Consider the following 26,595-nt stretch of genomic DNA (forward strand, 5'->3'; position numbering starts at 1 on the left):
AAATATTTTAAACGTTTTTAACTTAATGCATCCAGCATTGAATATTTTAACGAATTTCATATTATGCCTACTATGGTAGTTATGCAATTATTTTGATCTCCAAACACTATTTTTCATCCCTTGCACTAATACGTGTCATAATTTTTTTTGGACAAAGGTTTAAGGTAATATTGTAATATTAAGATAGTTATTAATATATTCCAACGAGTTTGTTTCTAAGAAAGTTCTATTTTTTTTTAAATTTCAACCACTGTTTTTACGGAAATAGTCTTTTTTATCAAAAATTGTTTCAGCCAAAGCTTTTAGATAAAGTTTAGGAGTTTTACAATAAATAATAAAATATTTGACAACGTTTGTCTAAAATTAATTTTATAACACAAATCATTACTACAGGGGGTAGTGTTTAAAATGTTATTGTAAGTGCTCTCTTGGCAAAGTTTAGGTCTAACGATTATCTTCTGCCTACCCATCCCAGGCGTTCCATACAAACGACGGCCAGTGGACAGTTCCCCGACCTCGTCATAACCCCGACCGTTTCCCCTGCACTGCTTTGACCTCCCTCCACGAGACATCCTGCCAGCCCTTGGTCCGCCCCGCAGAAGGGGTGGGACCCCCCCGCACCCCCTCCAAGAGACATCCTGCCAGCCCTTTGTCTGCCCAGCTTATGGGGTGGGACCCCCCGCGCGGCGGCAAAGACTCGTAAAATGGCGGGTAGCGAAATGTTTAAGCCAATAGAAAAACTTAATGAAACTTTTATGTTTTCTTAACTGTAAATAATGGAAATAATGCTCATTTTCTTAATTAAAGTATCCGGGAACCACAAGGCAGATGGAGGTAGCAGGAACGTTTGCTTGCCATGATCGTTCCCGCAAGACCTTTTTTTTTTTTCCAGCAGAGGAGCCGAACCAACAGAAGTATCCGGCGCTTAGAAATTGCATGGACGTATACTGCTTGATCGTGCCTACAAGACTTCATTGGTGAAACAATTTACGTTTGATATATTTTAAAATTAAAATATAAATCAACCACACTAGCAGTTTATAAATATATATAACGGTTGTGTATGAAAAAAGGCTAAGGACCAATTGAACCACAGTCGTTAAACAATGTTTTATTAACGACTGTTAAATGTTACCTCTCCGTTTTAAACAACGATTAATATTTTTCATTTCACCACACTTTTCTTGTGTTTAACTTTCCTCAGGTAGATAAAATGGTTTATCGTTATTAAGGTTCGTTAGAAACTCAATTACAAAGTACTGGCCATTCTTTTTTGTTTGTATTGAGTTTATAAAAAGCTTTAATTTGCAAATAAAATTTTATAGTTCAGAACAAAACTAGATTATTTTAATTTTGTAAACTTACGTTTTATTATGTGCAATTATTTATGTTCATAATAACTTAAGTTTGACAATATCATTGGAGCTGAGATTAGTGACGACTCAGCTGACTATTGTTTGTTACAATAATATCCACTTGAAATGTTCGGCATGGACAGTAAATTTAAGCATAACTTATTTCGTCTAAAAATTACATGAACAAGACTTCAAAATGTTATAACAACTGGAAGTAAAATAATTTGTAACATTCGAGGTGTCAAGCGTGACCTAAATTTTCCTTACAATATCTGGATGACCAAGCTTCGCTCAGAAGAATCTTATTAAATGAATAGCTAATAACTCGCGTCTTCGCTCTTGCAATTTTAAGAGGGTTGCTAAAATCTTACAATTTAAAAAAGTGTATATATGATTAATTCCCAATATTTGGACTAAATAAACAGACACAATAAATCGTCAGGTGCATAAAAATATATTTTGTAAAATAACCGTTTTCGAAGTAGTAATGGGTATGCTATTTTTAATTTTTAGTAAAGATTAGGTATCGAATTTGAAAACTTATTTTTTAGACTGATCGAGGATATATTTTACCTTGATGATATTACACTTCCTGCCATTTTATGCGGTAGTTAATTAAAAAATATATTTATTAAACTTACATCTATACTTTTTCAATTACGTTTACGAATCTTTTTCAATGTCACATTCATTTTCTATGGTTGGACCTAAGCTTAGAATAATCAAAGGATCTGACATTTAGACAAATACATCCCGTTTTTAAGAATATTTGATGCAATCGCATCTTTCTTTTAAATGTAGAGTACTTGTATAAAGTTTATTATCGAACTTATTAGTTTAATCTTGGTTTTTTTTTTGTTATTAACTAAGCAGTAGGCCTATATACAAATTTTTACCAATCTCTTCTTTCCCACTAGGATACTGATGTAAATATTAAGAATTAAGTAAATGTAGCAATATTGGTTAACCAGAAAAAAAACCAAACCCAGCTTATTTATTAGATTAAATAAATTTATTACTTTTTAAAAATAATATTAACCTCTGTTAAGACTGACAAGTGATAATTCGGAGAATGTTGAATAACTAAGATAGCGTATGTATGTTCATTTATCATTTCCTTAGGCACAAATTTGTGGGATTTGTTCATAATATATTTTTTTTAATATTAAAACAGTAATTGAAATATTTAACCTCTTAAAAAGTTAACTTCTGTAATTTGTAGAAAAGGGTTGATAGTTTTTGCATGCTTGTAAATCCTACCACATAACTTACATTCCGCTTCATTATCTTTAGGGATACGACTTTTATAATAAAAACAAATTCAAATGGTTTTTCACCCCTTTAGTGGTAGAATGTGGGAAAATGATAAACGTTAAAACCGATATAAAATCATAATAACTCATTTGAAAGTTATTCTTGCTCAGTTTTTAACATCTTAATTTGCTTGAATATATGATTTAGTAGACTACTATTAAAACTAACGTGCCCCGTTTCACGCACTGCCTTTGAGGTCGAATATCTAAATATGTTTAAAGTATTCCAGATAATAATTTAATAAAGTAATTCATGTGAAGTTGCTTACAGCCAGCTGTATTTGCTAAGGATATATGAATTTTTCTATATAATAAACATAACTTACTCCCTATTCGCACCATTAAAAATGAAGGCAAAAAAAAACTAAAGAAAAAATCATATGCTTAGTGCTTACCTTTATGTGCTTGTTGTTGATTCTTAATTTCTAATTCTTTTATTTATTAATTTCGGAAGTATTAATTTTTGTCTTTACATGAAACGTCGCCCATTCCACGTAAGGACGGAATCATACAAGTAAGTAAAATAACAATTTTTAATTTATTACCTTACCATTTTATTTACATCTTACTTAGTTACCGAAATTTGATGTTTAAAAACATACTACCTCATTTTCCACGTCATTACAAGATGTATTTTAATAAACGACAAAAAGTAATACGTAACTTCAGATGCAATTTTTTTTAGTATCTTACGTCTATTACTTATTCATTTGGAAGCTTTTGTTTTTTATTTAAAAACAACCCTATCCTTTTATCAAACCTAGGGTTTGAATTGCGCAAAATGGTAATGTTGAGTTTGGTGGTTTTTGTATGATTATTATTCGTTCCCAATTTTTTTATTGTGCTTGATTAAGTTTTAAGTTAAAATCATTTTATCCAGCAGATAGACATTCTACTTCTAATGCCAGAACAGTCTGGTCAGCCAGTATGATTTCATGGCAGCCATCTTGAATCTACCAACTTGTTTTCGTCTGTAAGAGGTTGCAGCCACCATATAAATTAAAATTTTACCCATATCATTGCTTGAATAAACTTTCATCACAAGTAAAACCATTTCGGCGATAGTACGAGTTCAGCTATGTTTGGGCGTGTGCGCTATCGGAATTCTTTATAAATGACTCAAAATTCCTAACAATTTCCATATTTCGAGGGAAAAATTTCCGTTTCAAGAGAAAATTTCCTGTTTATTAATAAATAAAAAAAAAAACTAAAAATTCTAAAATCTAAAAACCAAAAAGGTTTTTCTATTTGAAAGAACCTTATGTCCTAAACATGGCTTAAAACTCCTGAAAGCAAGCCACTCTGAGCTGCCTCGACATGGACTGTAAGATTGAAATTATTTAATTTTGACCAAAAACTTCGGGGAAAAGACCAAAAATCATCAAAAAATTCGCTTGTTATTTTACTGATTAATTCGAGTGATTCCTGCACTATTCGATCCTTGCCTTATTCGCAAATGGTAATATCAGGGGGAAAAAGATCTAATAAATTACAAAAAAAAAAAAAATCCTATGGTATATATTCATCATACACCAACCACCAGTAAGGCGCAGATAATTTTAGGTTAAAATATATTTCTCTATTTAAACTTAATATTGAATTACAATGTTCAAGGGAAAATGCAACAAAATTACAAATAAGAAAATTTATTATATTATTTCCACCAGTACAAACAAGGATTACTAGCATTTCTCGAACTCTTCAGTCTTCTTGGAAGGTGGATCGGATTCTTTGCATGCACTGACATGTATTTTCAAGGCAGTTCTATATGACAGTCGATTAAGAAGCAATGTAGAATCAGTGGCCAGCAACATACATTTGGTTGTTTAGGAACGTCAGATAGGTTTGCCAGACACGTGCATTTAGTCGGGGTTTGGGGTTGGAGGAGCTTTGCATTCTCAGTAATGTTGGAACAACCAGGTATCTTTCCCATTCCCAACAAAGCTGGTCAAAATATGTAAGGAATGGGGATGGGGTGAAAGGCATCGTCTTATCCCGGCAGGGTACTTAGCAGCGATAACGAATTGAAGGCGCACCTGCATCTGGCTGAGGTTTTTGTCTTCTGCGACAAGCTGCTTCCGGCTCAACTTCTTACACACAAGACATAGTGGCAGCAAATAATCCTGTCTGACTGGAAGCTACAACAATGCTGTCTGGAGTATAGAAGTTATCAGAGATTTCACTCCCAGGCTAAATATAATTTCTTCTCTTTTCCTGAAATAGGGCACCAATGAGCACAAAGAAATGTAGTTTTGTCTGGAACGATATCAGGATCTAAAGTATTTAGAATTATTCGGGTCCAGTTTTTATGGCTCGTTAGTAAATTTCATACTTTTCAATAAAATATCATCTACTTTGTATTTCCGTATCTTGATAAACATGACATAAATATGAAGTATTTTTTAAAGATTATTTTAGAGACGGGAGGTGGCGTTCGTTGGTGGTATAAAACTATATTAGCTCGTAAAATCGCGATATCAATTTACATAGATGGCCACATTACAGTGCCTTCTTTCATTGGCGTATGTTAATAATACTTTCTAGTATGAACGATTGAATAAAGTCACGTAGAACTGTTATAACTATAAATATGATCAATTTATTCTTACTTCTCTCCTAATAAGACATGGAACTGGCTGAAAATATAATTACCTACTTTTAATAATGACCAATTTTAACTGAATATCTGCAAAGATCACTATGAGTACAAAAAAAATTTTTCATAAAATAAATGAATTTATTGTAAATTTGAAAAGTGTTCATATAACAGCAGACGAACAATATAACAATAATTCAACATGAATTTGGGCTTGGATTGATGTTTTTCTAGTTTGTATGTAGCCAATATTTTGATAGCGCATATACATATCGATGCAAAACGCCCACAAAAAATAGTACTGTATGCCAAAAGTTGAAGTGAACGGTTCCTTCTCATAGTTGTAATTTTATAGTAAAGTATAACCTTATAGCCTAGTCGCTTTTATAACGTCGCCCAAAATCTTCCAAGAGGATTGAAGGCGATTACAAAGCACATTAAATGACTAATAACTATAATATTTTGTAAGAGAAAAACGGGACTTTATATGTTTTAAGTTGTGATATGGTATGGTATTCGCTGTTCGTGGTAAAATCGCAATATAAAGTGGTTTTACTTAAACCTATATTATTTATTATTATTTTAATTGTATACAGAAATGAACACTAATTACAAACACGGTTATAGGGTAGCTCACGCAGCTCTCTACCAAAATATTTAAAAACACAACAATTTAAGTGTGGCTGAGCACCAGAGAAACATCGAAATAATATTTATTTTAATAGAAAAACATTTTTAATATAACATGCAGCTTCTATTCCAACAAGTTGCGTTTAATATAATGTAGAGAAAATGTTATTTTGAAATGCTAATTCACCATCTTTTTTGTGTGTTGTATGACCTAAATATACAATTAATCGTAATCTTATAAATAAAAACTGTTCACTAATTTGTTACTTAAATTTACAATTTTAGGTGAAAATAATAAATAAACTAGTATGTATTTTGGATAGTGAAAATGTAGAGAAGGCATTTTTACAAAAATTATCTAATTTTTTTAACTATCCTACGGTTATCAAGAATATTGTTTTTTTATAACGACAGTAATCTACAGTAATTTAGAGGTATTTTTTATAAGTGTAAACATTGTAGTCATGCCGTATTAATTCGATGTATGACATGCTTTGTACGTTTCCATGGTACACAATCTTAATACAAAACAGTTCTTTGTGGATCTCATCAATAATTTTTCACTGAATCTAAGCCAAGCTACACATTTCATTCGAACATGCTAGTATACATACACCGGCCGGTGTTGCCAGTGAAGCTGCACTGCATTTTGCTACGCTGGCTAAGAGTCTAATGTTTGAAAGAAACATAGCTGAAATTAACGTATTTGTACAAAATAAAATCTGTTGCGATTGTGCGTTTTTTAAACTAAGTTTCAGTTTAATGTTCAGCAATAACCATAAAGTATTATCCTAAGAAAGAACAGCAGCGGAAGACTTGCACAACACTGAAAATAAAGTGTCGGTGGGGCGTTGCGGAGTGAAACTGTGGTTTTAGGTACCAAGTAATAGTTCTACTAGAAACCAAATTACTATAACTATATAATAAGTAAAAAAAAAAAAAATTCCATCATGAATATTTTTTCATTTGGAAAGAGTTCAGAACAAAAACTATAGCTGAATACATAGAGGAATTAGTTATAATTTTTTTTTCTTGTTTTGTATTATGAATATTTAAAATATTTAACATCCTATGAATACTATGATTTTTTATCCACAGTATTCAATATAATATAATGATTGCAAAAAAATATTTATCATTGACATAATCTATTTAAAAAGGACTTGCACATGTTGCACTTTGCCCGACATGCGGGGCATATTGCACCATTGGAAGGGCCACATTGAAACATTATCTAATTCGGAATTTCCAGATTCTAAATCTTCTGTGTCATTATCTGCACAGTCAATACACACAAAAAAAGGATTGTTTTTAGCACAGGACCAATGTGACCACATTTTTCACCTTACATTGTACTCATTCTTCATTATTCTTATATATTTCTCCACAGTTCAGACAGTGAGTGTGTTGTGATGATTCTCCGAAGAATCATCACTGAATTCAAGTTTTTCTTTTGATTCTTGTTTTCTTCTTAGATATTTTGATGGGCAGGTTTTACTTTTTTGTTTGTTTTTCTTCTTACTCTCTCTTGCGGCTTTTTCCATTTCCAGCAATGTTTTCTCTGGTGTAGCTATCTGTGAGAATTGCACATTTCATTTTTTTCCTATTTCGACTGCATACTTGCCGTGGCCCTGCTTTAGGATACGGGCAAACAGCTTGAGGTGAAAATGTTTGCGTTAAATCTCCATAGTCTGATATTTGGACACCGTTGGGCCCAGGGACGATATCTAGTTGGTGATCACTGCCCGAAAACACTTCATTCACTTCCTTTATTTGACTTATATATTTTTTGTATGCCTTCCTCGGGCAGAGTACGATCTGTTACAAAAGAAGCTGCAAAATCACTGTCTTGAAACTTATCAACATTCAGTGGGAAAATGCCTGCAGCTGAAAATCCTGAAGTAATATTACAAGGTGTGAATGATGTCATGAATTCTTCTTTAATCATACTTGGCAAGTCGTAGATATTAAGAGTTTTTCCTGGATTTATTTTTATCCAGGAATCGACTCCCCTGCTATAGAGTTTCTCGAATGGTCTGTAAACACGAATGTCAAGGGGCTGGAGCCAGTGTGAACAGTGTGGTGGAAATGACAAGAGTACAACACCATTGTCTTTACACTAATCCAAAACTGTAACACTAAGGTGAGAGGAATGGTTGTCTAGTAACAGCAATAGAAGTGGATCGTCTTTGTTCGGTTTGGTTTAGGCAATAAAATGTTTCATAAATTGCACAAAACTGTCCTCTGTCATGCATCCAGATCCTGTAGCAGCACCAATGCAACCAGCTGATCCATCTAGTATGAAGTGGTCTTTGAATTTATTTCTTGGCAAGATAATCATAGGAGGAATAAAGGTTCCCTGTGCAATCACCGCTGCAGCAACAGTTACGAGTTCACCACGTTCTGCTGATGTGACTGTTCCCACTTGTTTGACTCCTTTTCCTGCGACAATTTTATTTGGTTTCAGCACAGTAGTTGCTCCAGTTTCATAACAGTTCCAAATTTTTGAAGGAAGTAGTCCTGATGGGTGACGTGAGTAAACATCAGAGAGTTTCTTGTAAAATTCATTCATATTATGCTTTTTAAAACTTGTCATCCTGGCTTAGCTAGTTTCTTCCGGTTGTCTTATTGATAGCTCTGCATGTCTTTTCAAAAATCCACACAACCAGTCCACTCCTGCTGTTTCTTTTTCTGCCCAAGATGGGGGCATTTTTAGTCCATATTTTTTATCACAAAGGTACGCAAGTTGTCTCACTTCCTTAGGGGTCAATCCAAACATGATGTCACTGCATCCGACTCGGAAGTGTTGTTCGTTAATACCGCCAAAAAACTGTGTTTTAAGAGATAACAAACTCGGGAAATGTACTAAAGTAGTAAGAAATGGTATTCTATGTGAAAACTGTGACAAATGGTATCACTTCAATAAGTGTAGCAATATAGAGGAAAGAAATATTCCAGAAAATGAGTGGGCCTGTGCCACGTGTGCCACTTGTGTAATACAAATTAATGGATGATGAAGAAAACTACACGGCATCACTGTAGAGGGAGTACAACACAACGCATAACATTTGTGCAACTGTCTCAGACGATAGTGCTACGAAAACGCAGGTGGTCCTTGTCATCCAACTTCTGGAAGAGGTTAGTTCACTACGAGAAGTCATAAATGTACTGCAAATTGAGCTTAAATCTGTCTGACAAAGGTAAAGAAACTGCAGTGAGTCTTCCTTCTCCGTGATTGTGGTCGCAAGTGGTGCGTAAGCGGAAGTTCAGCAAGACAACTTTACCGTGTGATTTTTCCATTCGTATATCAAATAAGTTTGATGCTCTGAAAAACAGGGCAGAAGAGGCTACCAAACAAGACCACACAATCAAACGCGATTCAGTGAAACACAAAAAGTCAGGTAACATAGTTATCCTTGCTGCCAGTCATGGCAGAGGCATAGCTGGCGTGTTGAGTAATGTAATGCCTGAAAAATGTGTATTTGGTATGATTAAACCAGGTGCAAGTATACAAACCGTCCAGGTAAAAAGTGAAAAAATTGGTCATAACGATTCAGCTGTAATCATTGGTGGATCCAATGATTTTTCAAAAATGAAGGTGATAAAGTGATTAATGTGCTGAAACAAAAACAGAAACTTTTTAGTGAAACAAATGTGATATTGTTACAGAACGACACCCCCCCCCCCCCTCCTGACCCGTCCCGATCAACCAACTTGGTCGTGTGTTAATGTAGTAGTAAAGGACATAAATAGGAGTATCAACAATGTTTGTAATTTGTTTAAAAATGTTCAAGTTATAGAAACTAGTACATTAGCTAGGAAATTATTTACCAGGCATGGATTGCACTTGAGCCGCGAAGGTAAACAGAAACTGACTACTCTAATCCATAGCTCTACCAAAACAATGTCAGGTGGGGAGTGCATATCCGAGATTATTCCTTTAAGCTTTACTGTACAGGGGAACTAGAGAATGGAACTGAACTAATAAATAATAAATACAGTAAAGCTCGGTTCTCAAACTCAAACACAAGTACTTTTAAAGTTGATTTTGGTGAGAATGTATTCACACTACCTATAAGTACTGACAATGGTAATAAGTTTTTTTTTCCGAATAACAGAAGTATTATATTTGAAAGATTTGTGCAATTGGAGTGCATGACTTTATGTAGGCTTGATGTAGCCTACATCAAGTCAACAGAAGTATTAATGTAAAGTCCCGGAATTTAATATCTAGGAATAGCAATACATATGGTACACAAACTAAAGATAATATTTTCAATAAACAAGACAAACACAATGCTTCTAACAAACCTATGCGTCTCATATTGCACCAGAATATGCAGTCACTGAGAAACAAACTCACTGATCTCGATTTGTTATTTAACACTACACTGTTAAAAAGTAAAGCAACTACTCCAAATATTACATGCTTTATTAAACATTGGTTAAATAATGAAGAAATTGCGTTTTACTCAATACCAAATTACACTATGATTTCCAATTATTGTCGAACTGAACCTATAAATGGAGGTAGTTGTATCTATATTCAAATCAAACTTGTATTTGACAGATGAATTATATTATGTATTTATAGGCCACCTGACAGAGACATTGATTCATTTTTTAAACAACTCGATAAAATAATAAACAAAGCATGAAAAACACATTAATACTCTGTGGTGACCTAAACATTGACTTCTTAAAAGAGACTAATGCAAAAAGAAAATAGTGCACATCCTTAATTCATATAACTTAAATAACATAATTAATAAGCACACCAGAATCACTAAACAATCCAGTTCTGCAATAGACTATTTCATTACCAACCTTGACCCAAAATACCTTACAAATAATGTAATGGACTATGGACTCTCAGATCATATGGCTCAGATAGTTAAAGTGCATCAATGACATGTACCTGATAGGAAAAATAAAATAAAATATAGGCGCATTTATAGGCACAATAAAACAATTTTCTTAAATATTTTGGATAAGGAAACTCGATGGATATCGATGAAATGACAACCATTGAACAAAAATTTAAATGCATAACAGAAAAATTAACAATCATCATAAATGCCACATTTCCGTTAAAAAACGTTACAACTGACCAAAAACCCAAACCATGGCTAACCAAGGGAATAATTTCATCCAGTAAAAAGCTAAAGAGCTTATATTTATTAAGTAGAACCTATAGTCAGACCACACATTTTCAGCAGTATTACAAGAACTACAAAAAAAAAATTATAGGAGTGTAATACGACAGGGTAAGAGGATGTATTTACAGAACAGGATAAATCTAAGTGAAAATAAAAAGACCACAACATGGAAAATAATCAATTCTGAACTAGGTAGGGACACTAAACTGGCAAAATAAATCAATAAACTAGAAATAAATGGCAAAGTAATACAGGACAGTGAGCAGATTGCTTCAGAATTCAATATGTTTTTCACTAATATTGCTGTACACTAAATTCAACACAAAACAGACAAATAACAGAATCTATTCAAAGTCTGAAACATCATTGTCCCTTTAACAATAAGACCATTTACTTATACCCAACATCAGCAAAAGAAATAATAAAATTTATAAAACAATTAAAAAAATCAAATTCTTCAGATATCTATGGCATATCAAACAAAATGATAAAAGTTTCTGGACATCACATTGCTAAGCAACTATCAAAACTAATGAATGAAGTTTTTCTGGAAGGTATTGTACCATACTGTTAGAAAAAAACAAAAAATACTCCCTGTCTATAAAAAAGGAATTACAACAGATGCAGCAAACTATAGGCCTATTAGTTTACTACCAATTTTTGCCAAAATCTTTTAAAAAGTACTTTACAATAGACTATCACTTTTCTTCAGAGACTGCAATATTTTGAACAATAATCAATATGGTTTTCAATAACATAAATCAACATTAAATGCTATACATAATTTCACTAGTAAAGTTATTAACATTTTGGTCTATATTAATGACCTGCCTCTAAACATTCCACAGGCCAACACAGCCGTAACGTATACTGAGAGCTAACATGTTACACATCAGAACATCCAACATCAATTAATGCAAATGAGTCATTGAAGAGAGAAAAAAATTTGCGCTGCGAGGTGAGGTAGAAATCGACAGTGGCAGCCCCAAGTAGCCGAACAATGAAGGCAAGGATGGGATTAGCCTAACTCTCGGCAAGGGAACGAATATCTGAACAAAAATACACGGACAGGTCATGGTCACTAATGTCAAGTTTAGATTTACAGGGAACCCAAGAAATAAACCATCCAGCGCTGCGCCTATTTCCTGCCGCTCAAAACAGCTATTAGCCCAGGAAACAAAGAAATAAAAAGGACATATCTGTGAAAAATTTGTGCAAATACGAAATTTTATACATTGGTACAGTTGACCATGCTTAATAACATACCGTTAGTTACTGTTATAGACCTTGTGCGTATCACCGAAAACATGCAATTAAGTTCTATATAACAGCGACTTAAAGCAGTCCCTTAAAATGCTTCCCAATTATGCAGTTTTAAAAGAATTTTTCCAATAACCAATCGGAATAATGTATAAACGCTATTTAACATATTTATGTTAAAAATATTTCGTGTGTTTAGATTAAGGATAGGATTTAATTCAAATTATTTATAAAGTAAGTTTTATATTTAATCTCTACCACCCGAACAGCTAAAAATAAGATTTGCAACGAACTGAAGAGCCCAATGTGAAAAATTTCGGTATAAATATTTTTGCGTATTCTTGAAGCTCTAAAACAGTGTATTGATTGAGAGTCTATCTAAACAGGTTGGTTCACTAGAGTGGACCGAGTTTCGCAGGGGGTTTACACTGCAACGGTTCTAAGCTCTCACGGCCAGCGTGACATTGCGAGACTCATTATTACTTTTGGTATTATTCAGGGACTAGCTAATAACCCGCGTCTTCGATAGCACATTTTCTGAGTATTAATAAAATCATACTATTAAAAAGCTTACATCCAGCATTATTTTTATAGAGATACTAGCTGACCCGGCGAACTTCGTACCGCCTTAGCGTAACAATGATGCACTACTTTATTTTGTATAGCTGACCTATCTTAGGTATGAGTACCTATTCAATTTGAACTGGAATCTATAATATCCTCCATATAAAAATGAATCCATAATTCCCTGGTATCACTATAACTGAAAAGAACCTTACTAATTTAATTAAATAAAAAACAAAATATATATTGTCAAAATAGTGTTTATTCCATAGGATTCAATAATTCCACTAATGTTTTTACAAATTGCTATTGAACAACTTGGCATTTTTAAGTAAACAATGAGCTCAATACCACGCGCGCTCTATAAATCAACTAATAGTCTCTGTACCCCTCACTGCTTCTCTCTACTCTAATGCTTTTTGATAAACTATATTTTTAGTTTTATGTTCTGGCGCGTAAATAAATAATGTTGATGGTTTTCCGACACGGGAACAGGCGACATATAATTGGCCATGTGAAAAACATGGATTTTCTAGGTTGATGCCACATACACTTAGCGACTGCCCTTGCGATTTATTTATTGACATTGCAAATGCAAGCCGCACTGGAAACTGTAAACGCTTAAAGCTGAATGGCATGTCGTTCGGTATCATAGGGATGCGTGGGATTAAAACATCTTCGCCTTTGTACTTCCCTTTCAAAATTGTGGCTTCGATGACATTGTTCAATAATTTATTTACCGCAAGCCGGGTGCCATTACACAGACGTGGCTGGTTTATGTTCCGTAACATAATAATTACTGATCCGATTTTTAATTGCAGATTATGAGGTGGTAAGCCGGGTAATTCAAGCGAATTTAAAAATTCTGTTGAATAATTGACAACTTCATCTTCATTAGTAACGGAATCAACTGATTTGTAATTCTTCAATTCGCCAGCTATTTTCTCTTGAATCAGAAAATTCATTTCGTTCACATCAACATTTTTTGCAGCCAATATAACACGTTCGCTTAACCAAACGTGATTTACGTAATTTTGAGCAATGTTTGGGAAAACCATCTCCATGAGTTCGGTCTTTGATTCACAAAAGTTACAAAAATTGGTAGGGAATGTAATGTATCCAGATGATGTATCAACAGCAATATTACCATTACCAATATCGAGCAGTTGTTTGGAAAAAAGTTCTCCGGACTGGTCTCCTTGCAATTCGACTCTCATGTTTATACTCAATTTAAGTGTTTTAATGTATTTCCATAAAATGGACGACTTCAAACATGCATTTAGTTCATCAGCTGGCGTTGAGCGTGGAACAACTGGCAATATTTGTCGAAAATCACCTGCCAATAGTATCATTGCACCACCAAACCGGTTTTTGTTGTTTCGTAAATCTTGCATTGAGCGATCTAATGCCTCCAAAGATTTTTTGTGTGCCATCGTGCATTCATCCCTAGGGATAGGAAAAATTCGCGGGTTCAATGACCTGCAGGATGAACTCCATAGTTATACGTACACTCGGTCAAATGCCACCCACCCATTGGCTGCCGTCTTGAGACGTCCCAACGTAGCAGCCTGTGATTCGATAAAGCTTTGTTCGGGCGTTTCTAATTGGCCCAGAGTCATCCAGGTGAGTTGTGAGCCAATAGCAGAGGCAGCACTGAGGTGTAACTATTTGTATTTTAGCCTGTCGTGAAATGAACCCGCGAATTTTTCCTATCCCTATTCATCCCAAATGATCAATCTGGTTTGCTGCAGCACTTTGGCCATGGCAGAATTACTCTAAAGGTTGCAAGTTGGAGTTTCATTTATTTGAAGGTTTAACGGCAACTTGAGAGCTGAATGAACTGTTCGACCGCTTTCCAACAACGTAGCTGCAATACCTGATGAAGCTAGGGCTAGTGCAATTCCATTTTGCGATCGAATCGTGGCCAAAATCAATGATAACAAAAACGTTTTTCCAGTTCCACCAGGAGCATCTAAAAAATAAAATCCACCAGTTCCATCGTTCACTACTTTTATGAGCGTATCGTAGGCATATTTTTGTTGTTGATTTAAAAGGGGAACTGTTATATCAACCATTTCTCGTAATGTTTCAGAATCGTATTGAGCTTCGCGTCTCAATTCTTGATCAAATGAGTCGTGCATTGGGCGATTGGGTGCTATCATTCCTATTTGTGTTAATACTTTGTTGGTAAGCATCAAGCACATGTCCTCAATTAAAATTAATGCTTCATTGTGAATTTCTTCGTTCATTTGTAAATCTGCATTCGATGTTCTAAGACGCATCTGATGCAATATATCTTCCGCCATATGATATTTGTATTTATGCCATAAATCAGTCGGTGTTGATGGGAAGCATGTAGACAAAATTATAGAAAATAATGTTCGTATTTGTTTAGCATTTGACAAAATCACAGCATCTTCGAGAGTGTAGTCCCAATGAGTGTCATTTTCTAACAATCCCAAATGTTGACAGGCTTCTCTGTATGTGCCACACAATAGACCATTAACAGTTCGCAGATGTTGGAATGATGTTGGACCACGAACATTTACTAACAGTAAACGCAAATAAAAACACTCGTCTTGACTGGGATGGACTGCATAAAGACGGCCTAGTGCATCGGTGGAAAATACTTGTGGATAACCTGGAACTGGCTGTCCTCGTTTACGTCGTTGGAATTTTTTTGATGATTGATTCCAGGTATAATATCTTGGCATTTCGGAGTAAAGTAGCGTTCTGGCAAAATCATCATTCTGGCACATTTCAAAGAAGCTGGTTAATGTTGTCGATGGTAGCCTGTCAACTCGTTGTAATACGTTTGCATCTGTAAAATACACCCGTTGACCATTTTCCAAATGTACGGCCAAGTGAACAACAGTAGGGTGTCGTTCATGTATAGGAAACGAAAATATACGCCACATGCCTTCGTTACTACTAACATAGCGACCCATTTGATATTGAGTGACTTCATCATTTGAATTTTCGGCAGCAACTCCGAAGACAGCCATATCACTACCTTTGTTCACATACTTGCAAATGTATTTAATAGATTTTACGGAATGGCAAAATTCGACGTTTATGTGTGCTTTATATGCCTTGCAGAGTAATGGCGAAAACGGAACAACCCAACGATTATCAACTTCAATGTCCTGTCGATTTAATTTGACTATTGTTGACTTTCCATTGTCATCAATGGATCGGCGGCGATAAAGTGGATATCCATCATTTCCAGTAATAGTTTCTGCTACTAATTGTCTTGGGTAGCGTTTTGAACATTTTCCTTCAACCATACATGGAGAGTTGGGATTTAATATTCCACATGGACCATGTATCATATTTTTTGTAATAACCTCATGTAACAGTGGGTCTTCATTATAATCGGGAATTTCTGCTGATATCACATGATCAATTTCATTCGGTCTTATCCTCTCAACCAACCAAATGAGGACATGTGCATGTGGTAATCCGCGTTTTTGCCACTCAACTGAGCACATCCAACAGCGCGTCTCGCCGAACACGCGATGCTTAACAATAAAATCCATGAGTGATTTTAATTTCATTTTGAACACCCTTGCAGTGATATCGTGGCGATCAATGGGTGATTGGCTAGTAAATAATTCTTGTTGAATTTCTGTCCACTTTGGATTGCATGTGAATGTGATAAACAAATCTGGTGTGCCATAATGTCGTACATAGCACATAGCATCTTGAGCATATTCATGCATATGACGCGGACTTCCGACGTATGTTGCTGGGAGAATAGTTGTTCTGCCAACATTCTGTGCATTTCCATCAGCATTAATGGCATCCCGAAGATGAATGTATTCCTCGGAACGGAGTTTTGCCTGGTTCAACCTGATAAATGTCAATCGTTCAGTTTCAACTTTCACATACATATCCACAGCGTATTGGTGAAATAGACGCCGACATTTTAAGATGTGATTGTCCTCATTTTCCCGAACCATCATTCTGTATGAATAATAATTCATTGAACTAACTTTTTTGTTCGTGTCAGCACCTGTAAACAATTTTTTGTGTTAATAATATAAATTTTAAGTTAGTAAACATATATTTTAATGTAGTAAACATATTGTTAACAATTTACCTGTAACTGGATTTATCATCTTCATTGAAAAATGATAGCCGTCTTCACCTTGCCAAAATAAGATAGGATATTGTAAGGCATCATATGATCGATGTGTTTCAGACACACGCTGAAGCTGATTGTTCCGCCGATGTAAAACAATGTCTCGGTTTTCTAAATTTTCACCCACGACAACAATAGCCACTTCATCAATTGTTGGCGCATTAAAACGTCCAGCATGTTGTCCTGCAGGCGCCTTATCGGCTCTGATGACAATTTTGTGATTATCTGATGGCATGCGGTCTAATGCAGTTGTGAATAATGCAACTAATTCATTGTGTTGATGGAAAAATGTTTGAAGTTGTTCCACAATGGATCTTTTCACTGAGTTGTTGTGTGCGCAACGCTGATCGACTTCTCTAGCTGAATTGCCCATAAAATATATTTGCAAAAATTTATAGTCTTCATCAGGCATTGGCAATAAGGAACCTGTTCGATGATATATTTGACCCTGAATCTGCAAAAATATAAATATGTATATAGGTTATTGTATAGCAAATTGTAACACCATGTGGCTGTAAAAATATTGCCACAATACTTTACATCATTTTTTCAAATTAAAACTACTTTAAACCTCGACATTGAACAGCCTTCAATGGCAGCTTTAGGTAATAGTCTTTACCAAGTATTGGAACACCTTGCTCATGCCACTATGAAATACAACATGTTATAAAATGTTGCTGATTAAGTCATTTGATTATAGACTATTATTAAGTATTTGACTTATTGCTTACAAAATAAACACATCACTGGCTCAACATATTTTGCACCAGCTACATGGTTGTAAAACTAAAAAAATTGTTTACCATTATACTTACTTACTTTGAAAGTAGGCATAAAATTGTCTCGAATAACTTTTGTTGCTCCAAATGATGTCATTTGAAAGCAATTATTGTACTGCTGGATATGAGACAAAAAATGATAAGAATCTTGGCCAATTCCAGAAACCAATGAATGTAGTGGCTCTGGAGGCGGTACAAATGGCGTGAATTTGACTTGGCCGCTGGCGCAACACAATCCAGGGGCTTCATTTTTAAATTTCAATGCCTTGCAATGTGGACACACAATATTCATTAGTCCAATAGCAACAGTTTGCTCTGAACTGTAATCAATTGCCACATTATAACTGAATGCAGCTCTGTGGGGATTAAACACAACATTCCTATCTTGATATCGATTCCGTTCAAGTTCATTTCGCGCTTCGCGTTGCTCATCACTTTGATTTGCTCGTATATTTCTTTGACTTGCCGTATTTCGAGTTCTGCGGCCTAAGCTTGTACGTCTGGTTGGTGGCATTGTTAAAAACGAAAATCCAACTGAAAATAAAAAGCTCTCATACATTTTCTGTATAACCATGTATACCAAATTATAGTATTGTGTAGTAACCAAAAAGTTCTAAAAATCAATATGAAGCTGTGAACTTACCATGATTAACAAACACTTATTAGCAAACAAAAATCTTCTTAGTCTTTAAAACAATTATATGTCAAACGACATAAATTAACATTAAAAAAGTTCAAAAATGAAAATTCAACTGTAAATTAAAGAAAACGGTTGTATTCTTCTTTATAAGTAAGTATATCACACAAAAACAAACATAGAAAATGTTTACATAATGTATTGATTTGTTTTTCTATTTTTAAACTGCAACATAGTAATAACGAATTATGGCATGACAATGGCCTAGGCAGAATGTACACAGCCAGAATAGCCTGCGCCAGCAGCTCTGTACCGAATGTACCTACCGGTACAATATGTAGTAAAACGTTAATGTTGATAAATATTTCCTAAACGATACAGTTTCTTTACATCCTCTTTGAAGATATTTGCAGCAAACATTCTGTCAATTCTATGTCAAACGTCATAAGGTTACTTTAAAAATATTTATATTGTACAAAGTGTTGGGTTAGTTTGGAAGTAATTTTATGTGTGGTGGTTCAGTATTCTTAAATTTTCTAATTTTCCGTTAAATTTTTTCTTTAATAAGAACCTTCTCGTGACAATAACAAACACAACAAAAAAAGAATTAGTGAAATCGGTTCAGTCATTTACGCGTGATGGCGTGACCAAGGGAAATAGGAATTCATTATTCTTAAATTTTCTAATTTTCCGCACAATTTTCTTAATTTTTTCTTTCATAAGAACCTTCTCCTGACCATAGCAAACACAACAAAAAAAAATTAGTGAAATCGGTCCAGCCGTTCACGCGTGATGCCGTGACCAAGGAAAACGGGTTTCATTTTTATATATATAGATAACGTTTTATGATTAAACATAACTGAACCCTTTTCCCCACGCTTAAAAGACGAAATTAGAAAAAAAATTAAATAATAAAATTTGTAACTCAAATTGCTGGTTTTCATTCTTAATTTTTTTCTCTGAGATCCAGAAGATTCTCTCCACATTATTTAGTAATAATACTGTAGGTAGTGATTTTATTTTCTTTTTGGCGTAGCAGTATGACGTTTGAAGAACCAAAAAAAAAACTAAGTTTGCAGTACATTTCGCTAATAAAAGTGCCGTCGTTTCGAAAAAAAATTTTATATTCATTAATACTTTCCATGAAAATTTTGCCGAAGGCTCGTTGTGAAAGTATATGGGGTTTTAAATATTTTATTGTATGTGAGTAAATTATAAGCAATAACTTGGGTAAACAATTAATTTATATGGTGGCAACAACAGTCGACGGACAAATAAAAGAAAAACTACATAAACATTTTTCGAAAGAAGTACAGTGATAACGGCTACAATAGCTAGTCTTTATTCAATATCTACATAAAACTGAATTCAATTAATTGGATTATCCTTTCAGACCTCTTTCACACCCATCACATTTCATTGGGTTTTTTACCGTTTCTATATTTAATCCCTTTTTATGTCCATATCCTCTTTATATATGACTTAAAATGCGAATATTGTGACTTACCGATTACAGTTTTAATAAAATTAATATTCCAATTACTAAAAAACAAATTTCGTTGAACTTCTATTTTTATATAGGCCAACTAAATGTTTAATCTGGGTGGGTAACGTTTCGTCAAAATGAGGTCATACGAGACGGAAAAACTCATCAATAACAATCAGGTGGGTTAAAAGATATGTCATGACCTGCAAGTGAAAACAACCATTTGTTTTGCCTATAGTGACTTATAAAACTATCCAGATTTTTTAAACTGCGACAATTTGCTTCATTGGCTGTGATTTATATATCTATATATATATATATATATATATATATATATATATATATATATATATATATATATATATATACAAGCCTAGTTGTTTGAACAAGTTTGACACATAACACATGAAAAAAATCCCTTTCGGCGCAGCCTACAAGAGCAGGTAGATTTCGACGTTTATATTTCTTTATGCTGGAAGAAAAGTGACTTATATTCATTTAAACAACATTACCAGAAAAATCATCAATATCCGCTTAGAGACATTTTAAATATTAACAATGGTTTATTAATTAAAAATTTTTTAGAGGTATCTTGTATCTAATATTTACTATATTTAAATGAATTAGAACAGTTTGAATAGTGATTATAGTACCGAAATTATTAATTTGTTTTTAATCGCACAACATTTTTTATCCCATTGCACGGAGTTCATCTTATAAAAAAATTATTTTCGACCTAAGGTTTTAGATAAAATATAAGGATTTATACACAATTCTAACGGAATTGATAGTGTGCCTACTGAGGAAGATATGGAATTTTTGGTTTTTCAACCCCCCAATTTTTTCCACCCCTTGCAATAATGGTTCGTCGTATAAAAAATTATTTCAGACAAAAATTGTTAATAAAATTAATACTCTTTCAATAAAAAAGATTAGGAATCAATAACGTACATAGTACGGAAATTATTATTATCTTTAAATGTTCAAACCCTGTTTTTTCCACACCTTTTACCAATGGTTCGTCTCATCAATAATTGTTTTTTACAAAAGTTTTAGATAAAAATTAAAGGATTTATACACAATTTGAATGGAATTGATATTATTCCTACTGTGGGAGTTATGATTTCTTTTGACAACCCATTTTTTTTCACTTCTTGCAGTTATGATTGGTTGTACAAAAAGTTATCTAAAATAAAAAATTTTCGTATTACTCATAACATTTACTAAACGTTCAAACGGATGTGATACTAATCATATTTTGGGAGTTATTTCGATTTTTCTGTATTTCTTAAAACCTTAGCCATCTCTGCCCATTTGGTCGGATATCGCCCATTAACGAACTCGACCGAGATTTCATTTATCAGTTTGAAAGTTATTTGTGCAAAATTACAACAGTTAGTCTATCGTGACTATAAAAGTTTGAATTGTATATATATATATATAGTAGATATATATATAGGTATATAAATATAAAGGCTATATAAACTTTTGAGATGACTATTGTTTTGGGGTCTATGGACCCTAAAACGAAAAGCATTACAAAAATTTTCCGGAAGTCGCACCATGCTAACGGCTACAATAGGTAGTATTTCTTTGAGATCTACCTAACAAGGCAACAAAAAAAACACGTAGGCCTTCCAAAAAAAGACGCCAATCATTACTTAAAATAAACATATATTTCATTAAATGTTAAAATAATGCAAACAGTTTTTTTTTCTTTTTGTAACTATGACTTGATATTTTAATGGTTCAGTTTTGTTCCGTTGGAAAGAATCGATGTCACAAACATAATTTTCATTGTCAATACAGCAGCTTATTAATTGTCCAGTTCTGAGTGTTGTGTAATACTTCTAAATTTGTGGTTTCAAATCTTTAGGGGAATTTGTTAAAAATTTATTAATAGTAGAGCAAACAGAGAAAACTTTAAAAAGGAAACATGTATTTAAATCTTAGCGCTTTACTTTAAATAATTTTTATCGTCGTGATCATACACGAAATAAATTTGAAAAAAATATTTCATAAACACTAATACAAAGTTTAATTATTTTAGCTAATACATTTCCAAAACGTGTTGAGCTCTTTTCCTAAATAGAATGATCAACCACAGAGTAGATTTACAATTTTTATGAAACTAATTCATGCAGTAAACAAAATAGTTGCCTTCATTAGAATTTTTGATCATATTAGAGATGTTTATTTGGATTTAGAAGATATTGATATGATACAAATAGAGCTTGTTGACAAGTAAAAGAATGATTTGTATTTAATTGTTACAAAATATAACCAAAACAATTTCACGCAAAAAAAATTGCGGGGAATAAATAACCTGAACACTTTTAAGTATGTATGTTACTGTATTATCTCGTAACTTATTTACCCGTTAGTTTTCACCAATATTTGCGGCACTTAAAAAATAATAATTTTCATGAAAAATCAAGCACGTAAGCACATATATAATTGAATGGTGATAGAACACTAGTATTTGATACAAAAAAAAATGCGAATTACGCAGATATTATGTTTCATACAGCATTATAATTTAAGTGGAATGCAGTAAATATTTCAAATAAAAGACCAATGATCAAAGACCATATGAATGCATTTGTAATGCCGCAGGAAGTTTCCTTCACCTCCCACACAGTTATGAGCTCCTAATACCCAGTTCGCCCGAGCACTCCGCATTCGAGTCCCAACCACCGTGCGAGTCCCACCCACCCCTTGGGTCCCCCCCCCCCTTGGGTCCACCACCTCCCCTCAGCCAATGGGAGAGTATTTGGCCACTGCCAATGGGAACAGTGATGTTTCTGCGGGGCGGACCAAGGGCTGCCAGGAGGTATCGTGGAGGGAGGTCGAAGCAGTGCAGGGGAAACGGTCGGGGTTATGACGAGGTCGGGGAACTGACATAGAGCCCAAACGACATGGCGACACTAAACAGAAGTTCAATCTTCAATATTTATCACTAATCGTAACTATTTATTTTCTTATTTTAACCCCAGACTTTTTTCATTCCTTTGTAGTAATGGCTTGTATTATCAAAAATTGTTTCAGACAAAAGTTTTAGGTAAAAATTGTAAGATTTATAAACAATCCGAACGGATTTTATAGTGTACCTACAAAGGGAGTTATTATTTTTTTGTAATTCCACCCCTCATTTTATAACCCCTTGCAGAAATAGTTCCTTTAATAAAAACCTGTTTCAGATAAAAGTTTTAGATTAAAATTATAAGATTAATACATAATTTGTACGTATTCGATGTTGTGCCTACGAAGGGAATTGTGATTTTTTTTGTCCTTCAACCCTTGTTTTTACAACCCCTTGCAGTTATGGTTAGTCGTAAAAACGTAATCAGACAAAATATTTTAGCATTATACCTAAGAGTTATAATACGTTCAAACGGATGTGATATTTTTCATGTTATGGCTATTACAGCGCTTTTTCTGTTTTTTCAAAAAAACCTTCCCCATTTCTACCCTCTTGGTCGGATAGTGCTCATTAACAAACTCGACCGAGATTTTTCACTACTAGATTTTATATATCAGATTGGAAGTGATTTGTGAGAAAATGTGGCAGTATTGTGTCTACAAAATTATATATAAATATATATAAATTAAATATAAACTTTTGAGTTGACTATGGTTTTGGGGTCTATGGACCATGAAACGAAAAACTATATAAACATTTTCCGGAAGTCTCACCATGGTAACGGATATAATAGGTAGTATTTATTTGAAATCTACCAAAATAGTATTTCTTTGAAATCTACAAAAAAAGTTCCAAAATTCTATAGTATTCTAGAAAATTCGGTATACTTGTTAAGGGCCTTGAAGTTAGGAAAAAAAATGTCTTCTTGATTTTAAAAAGAGTACATATTGATGTAAATATTAAAAATCAGTGATTTTAGTAAGTTTATTTCCAGTAAATTTTTATTTTAATGCACAGTTTATCTTCAATTCAATGCTGTGATCACTATCGATTATTTTTGGACTCCAGTAAAAAAATAGGCTAAAACGCTGTTTTTGAGAGAAACTAGGATCTGTTCTAATATTAAAAAAATAACATTTTTTTTTAATTTACAGAGAAGTTGCTCTCAAATAGAATAAACTAATTGATATTTCCTACATCATTTTCTCAAGTCCTGAAATGTTTTGACACAAATTATAACATGCGGTCCTAAGTGACTATCGCCAATTAACTGTCAATATGAATGTTTTTAATGCTCTGCGGAATGCGGGCATCTCCCAGAAGATACTTTTTTTTAATGCCTGAATGTCTTTTCAGAAATATGTAATCCCCTCACACATTTTATCATTATCCCAGTAAACAAGCCGCTTCTGAAACACCACGCACATTCCTAACCAGTTTGGGTCATAGAGTGGTAGCGTTAATATGTTTATTTTAAATATATAAACATTAATTATGCACGATTCAGAACGAGATGTTCAACAAAGCTTCTGGCTGAGGACACGTGCAAAGTGTGAGAATGTAAATAAGAGCGTCAAATGGAGAGCAGAAGCAAGAATATACCACTGGTAGAGTTTGTAACTAGTTTAAGAAATCTTAAAAAATAAATTTAAAAAAAACTTTGGTTACCTATTGCTATTAAGAAGTAGGGATTTGTGTTTGTATTTACGCAGTTAATTTTTCATTATATACTCTTGTTATGAATAAATTGTAGGTAAAACAATTTGTAAGCAGAAGTAGTAGCTATCTAAATGCCGGTCCGCGGACTGGCTTCTGGCTGAGGATGGAGGATGGGGTCGGCCATCGTGAATTCTGACTCACGGCGGTCATCTTGTATGACCGTGACATGATCTTCAAAATTTGCCAAAATTTACACAAAATTTACACAAAATTTACACAAAATTTGCAAAATTGACTTACATTCGCCAAAATCACCCAAAATTACTCACTTTTAGAAAAAAATTCTGCCAAATATCTAAAATTAAAAAAATATATATAAAATTTTCCTTTTTTGAGGGAAATGTTATCGTTTGTAGAGAAAATTTACCATTTTATTCCTCAAAAATTCAAAAATTAGAAATTCTAAAAACCTAAACAAATCTTTTGCCTTAGAATAAACGAAAATTTCCCATTGAGGCTTAAATTCCCCATGAGCAAGCCTCCAATAAGCCACCGAGGTCAAACTTGACCATAAAATTGTAATATTTATATTTAATTTTTGACCAGAAAATTAAAAAAAAAATATTTATTCAAATTTTCAGTTGCTTAATCGATTTCGGTGCTCGGTTCGATTCCCGACGAGAGTAAACATGTAATTTTTGTATAAAAATTTAAAAAATTCTTAATTACAAATTAAAAAATAATAAAAAAAATTATGTCACACCCACCATCTTGGATTATGACGTCACGGTCTCCATATTAAAAATCCTGGATTAAAAAAATTCGAAAAAAATTAAACCAATCAAAAAACTAATTTATCTAATTTTAATAAACGTTTTAATTAAAAAATGCACTTACGTCATGGAGTCTTCATTCGAATCTGGCGAGGAGAAATAAAAATGGCGACAGATTCTTCCTGCATGGAAGCCACTGACAGACTGACCTACTACCACTAATGCCAATGGATACGTATATATCGCCGGCTATATGATGTCATGTCCACCATCTTGGTTTCGTCAGTGGGAGGCTGCCATCTTTTTTTTCGTCTGATGGAGGCTGCCATCTTGTTTTCGTTTGCTGGAGGCAGCAATGTTGTTTTCGTTTGCTGGAGGCAGCAATGTTGTTTTCGTCTGCTAGAGGACGCTACCGTCATTTTAGTTTAATTTTTACCCACTAGAGTGCAATAATTATTTATTACCTGAACGCCCAATATCTTGTCGACCTTTTTGGTCGCCATCTTGGAAATCTGTGTTTACTGAGCTACAAATACGGGAAAAATTCTAAAAATCATAAAAATATTAATCATTAAAATAATAATTGTCTCGGTTGATTCCCGTCCTTGGTTTGATTTTTGGCCAGTGATAAGAGTAACTAAAGCTTAAAATGAATTTTAAATTATGTTACTTATTACCTTATGTGAATTTGATCAATCATTCTTTCTACGAATAACGACTATACAAGTCACCTGGCCGACAAATTAAATATTGTGCCACTGCCCCACGTGCGATAATTCTTGACGCGGGAGCCATTGCGCCGCATTATTAGTCTCCGTCTTACAGCGGCGTCGTGAGCGAGAGGGAGAATCAGGCGCTGACTGCGTGTTTATATGCACCGGCGCCTGATTTCTTCTTAGATGACATCGAGAAGCTTTTTTTACGATGTAAAAATTGCTTCGATCGTTTTGGCGATTATGTAGAAAAATAAGTAGGATCCTGCTGAACGTTTGGTGGTAAAATTTTGATACAATGTTTATTTTTTTTATAGACCATCGGAGATTGAAAAAAAAAAATCAACCCTCGTATTTCAGAAGATATTTTACAGAAAATCAAATGACTGATCTGCCATGCAGCAAATAAGTTTTGTATTGTTCATAAGCACATACGAAAAAGTTATAGTGAAAACATGTGTATTAAAAACGTCAACCGTCTCGTCGAGTTTCAACCGAACAAGCATTCGAATGAGCTGCTAAACGCATTCACTTTCAATTGGTTGGCTTTCCTCATCCAGCAGTCAATCAACCATCGAAATACGTGTCTGCCGAGCAGTTTATT

General features: G+C 33.8%; 1 protein-coding gene across 2 annotated transcripts in view; it reads left to right on the top strand.

Annotated features, from left to right (window-relative positions):
- Nucleotides 1–26,595, top strand: part of LOC134531070 (uncharacterized) — a 300,682-nt gene that overhangs the window by 58,391 nt on the left and 215,696 nt on the right. The gene's annotated exons all lie outside the window — the stretch shown is intronic.

This window comes from Bacillus rossius, chromosome 3, assembly GCF_032445375.1.
Source record: "Bacillus rossius redtenbacheri isolate Brsri chromosome 3, Brsri_v3, whole genome shotgun sequence".
NCBI classification, from domain to species: domain Eukaryota; kingdom Metazoa; phylum Arthropoda; class Insecta; order Phasmatodea; family Bacillidae; genus Bacillus; species Bacillus rossius.